Source organism: Durio zibethinus, chromosome 25 (genome assembly GCF_047325235.1).
Source record: "Durio zibethinus cultivar Kanyao isolate XHJ-2024 chromosome 25, ASM4732523v1, whole genome shotgun sequence".
NCBI classification, from domain to species: domain Eukaryota; kingdom Viridiplantae; phylum Streptophyta; class Magnoliopsida; order Malvales; family Malvaceae; genus Durio; species Durio zibethinus.
Window position 1 is genome coordinate 13,818,127 of NC_143186.1, and position 3,751 is coordinate 13,821,877.

The following is a 3,751-nucleotide window of genomic DNA, read 5'->3' on the forward strand; positions in this document are numbered from 1 at the left end:
CTAAAATTCAAATCAAAATATCACAATCTTTATCTTTATCCTCAAGCCGTGGCCTCTTTTATTAAAATATATATATATATTATTTTTTTGTACCTTTTAGTAATCTACACTAGATCATTATTCAATATTATGATATGTCATAGAGAGGCAACCACTCAATCATTTTTCTCCTAATAATTTAAGGTATTATCTCCACCTAATACTAAATGTTGAAGAAGATCCAACACATTTTATCTAAAATCATTAAAAAAAATTTGCTGGAACAGTTGAAATACATTATTATAATAATCATTTGCATCCATATACATATACCTGGAGAATAGTTCATGGAACAAACTTGACTGCATTTGACAAATTACTAATTAAGTCATAACTTGAAATAAAAAGGAAACATATATATAAGAAAAAAAAAAAAAAAAAGCAACTTACCCTCTTCAACTCCAGTTTTTTTTATATATATTGCCCCATTTCCCGCTTTGATACTCATTTAAAACAATAAACACAGTGCTGATCATCATCTAGCTATCTATAAAATCACCAATATTATCTTGATCCAAGGAGGAAATGATTGCGCTTTCGAGTAAGATGGAGCTTTGACATGATGATGTAGAAGCAAACTGATTCAAACTCTTGTAATTTTATTATAGGACCTGAAATAAGACAAATGAAATGATCATGAAAGGAGTAAATCATGAGATTAATAAGCTTGATCAAATTTGGGTTTTTAGAGCTAATTTGAAAAGATATGGTGGTGAAATTTGTTAATAACTTGGGGTAATTTCACATCATAGATAAGCATAATTATGATGTTTTTGCAGAGTTATTTTTTTTTTTGTCACATTGCTTGAAACTAATATTAGCTGCAAAGCATTTGTTGGGTTAATAAAATAGGGGAACAATTAGCAATTTTTTGATGAGGACAAAAGAAAATCTGATTTCAGGCAAACACAGGTCAATTGCATATAGAATTATTAACAAAATAAAATTAGGACATTCATATAATGGCTTATCTTATCTTCACATAAAAAACAAAGACAATGAATAAGCATTTGGGTTGATCCTACTGTCCTGAAATATTCAATCATGAACTTTTCTCAAGATTATATGAAAAGGACATAAATATATATTTATTTATACATATAATCCAAAGTGTTATGGCCATTCATGGAGGACACAAGATAGCGCAGAATCCTAAAGGAGCCAGAACTCACTAGAGAAAAAAGGAAGCTTGAAAATGGGAATTAATATTAAATTTGGAGACCATTAAAATTATTGAGATTTTTGCATGTGAGAGAGAGAGTTAGAGGGAGAAAACAAAAAGAAAAACAAAGAGAGGAAGAAGAAGAGCTTCTCATTATCATAGCAATTAATGTTTGTTATTGATATTAAGGTAAAGTTACTAAGTACTGTCATTGTGTCTTGTCTTTCTTAAAGTAAACTACTATACAAATTAGGGTTTTCAAGGCCTTTGCCTCTAGGGTTTATCATCAATGAATAATAGTGAGGCCTAAAGGTCAATATTGTATACAGGCTTTTGTAATAAAAAAAAAATTGTTCTTTCTTTCAATATTTTTTCCGAAGTATTTTTCAGCTTAACTAAAGTAATCAGCTGACAATTAAAGCTTATTTTATCTATTAATTAAAGTAAAGTTCAATTATTTCTTGTGTTTTCATTTCACGAAGTCAAAGTTTTATGCTGAGCTAACTCAGGGATGACTGTGCTGAAGAAAAAGAAAAAGTAATTACCACTTTTATGAGGGAAAACCAGAGAGAAATCAAGATTGCTGAATAGGGAAGCTTGAGCTATCTTCATTGGTCTTCAATGGATTTCTCTTCTTCTTTTTCTTCTTATACGGAATTCCTCGAGCTTTAGCTTGGGAATCCCTCACTTCACGAAGGTAAATTCGGATAGCACCACTAGCAAAAGGGTTGGTTTCAGGCAAGCCACCATTCTCTTCATAAGCAGCTCGAAGTCGTCCGATGAGAGCATCGAGGCTACCCCAAGCTTGTCTTAAAGGGCATGTACAAGGCCCTGGTGGTTCAGGTTGCCCAAAGAACACGCAACCTTGTAAGTGCACTTTAGTCTTGCCAAATTGATCAAGGTAACGAAGGAAATCAAGCACATGATTGGCGTTACACTGAGAAAGAGCAACTGGTGGCCTTTGGTTCCTTAAGTACTGACCGAAAGTGTTCCAATCCCTTCTTTTCTGTGACTCATACCGGCTTAAGGGAGGAGGATTTTGCTGATGATCTGCAGCAGAAGCAGCAGCAGCAACAGCTGTTGATCTTGAAGACCCTTCAGCTATTTCTTTTCCTTTGTTGATTGACATCATTGTCTCTAGTACTATTTTCCTAGACAAAGAAGAAGGAAAAGAATCTTGGGAAGAAAGGGTGGAAGAAGGAAACAGAAAAGAAAAGAAAAAAATTTGCAGAAGAGAGGAAAATGAAAATCAATCAATGGGGCTACTGAGGGGACAAGCTATGGGTCCTATGAAAGTGCTTTAGCTCTTCTTTTTCTTGCTGTCACATTATTTTCTTCCTTTAATTGTACTATTAGCATTAACTATACTTTTTTCTATATATTTATAATTATGCTTCCATCATCCAAGCAATCATTATCCAGTACATTAGCGTAATTAGCACTACGTTTTAAAAATTCTGACCAGGTTTTTTCACTGTGAATTAAACCCGAGTTAGAGTGAGTTGATTAATCAGAATTTTCCAATTTGGGATGCAAAAATTGGACAGCATAGAATCTATGATCTTAGAGAATAGGATTATAAGATGAGAAGGATTGCATTAATTATATTCTCCCATCTCTACCAGCAACTTTTATGTTGATGGAAAACAATTAATCACTTAGAAATTGAGAAACAAAATACTTCAAATAGGTAAAGAACGATAATAATAATAATAATAATAATAATAATAATAATAATAATAATAATAATAATAATAATAATAATAATAATAATAATATTATTATTATTATTATTATTATTATTATTATTATTATTATTATTATTATTATTATACTGTTAGGAATATTCTTAATTTTGCTTGAATTTAATTTTTTTTCTTTTGAACAATTTTAAGAATGTATCGAAAAACAATACTACTTAATAATTAAGCACATGTTGATCTTTCTAATTCTCACTAGAGCAATCAAATGATAGAGCAAATATTGAACAACTGAAATTACTATTTTTAGTAAATCTAAAATTTTAAGAAAAGACTTTCAGATGTGTAACGGTGTCACTTTTTTTAAGATTTTGTTTGCTCTCATAGTATTATTTACTTAGTAAGTGTACAAAAGAATTGCGAGCAATAAATCTTGAGGATAAAATAAAGTCCAGTGATTAACTGAGTTTTGCACTAAACGAAATCAATCAACCAAGCAATCACCAGTATATCACAAGATCATTAAATTTCTATAAAAGTTTTATTATAAAAAAAATGGAGTTTTAAGAAAAAATAGAGAGTTTCAATAATTATTTTTGCATATTTTTAGAAAGCCAAAAGAACCTTTTTATAAACAAATAAGTCTCATTTCTTATAGATATGACTATCTATTTTGAATAGGCAAAAATTGTCTAGTTTTGAACAGTTGAAACTGTTCATTTTGAATAGATTTATCTCTTTATTTTGAACAAACTTAACTATTTGTCTTTTTTTTTTCTTTTTCATTGTGGGATTATTTTTCATATTTTATTTTGAAAATCTCTAACAATCTCCCACCATTTTCAAAATA

At 30.0% G+C, this 3,751-nt stretch overlaps 1 pseudogene across 1 annotated transcript; it reads right to left on the minus strand.

Moving 5' to 3' along the window:
• Positions 1-253: 253 nt before the first annotated feature.
• On the minus strand, positions 254-2,555 carry LOC111275909 (protein LIGHT-DEPENDENT SHORT HYPOCOTYLS 7 pseudogene; annotated as a pseudogene). The gene is made up of 2 exons (XR_016333832.1): positions 1,747-2,555; positions 254-650 (listed from the first exon to the last, which is right to left on the minus strand). The product of XR_016333832.1 is annotated as a protein LIGHT-DEPENDENT SHORT HYPOCOTYLS 7 pseudogene (transcript).
• Between the last annotated feature and the right edge of the window lie 1,196 nt (positions 2,556-3,751).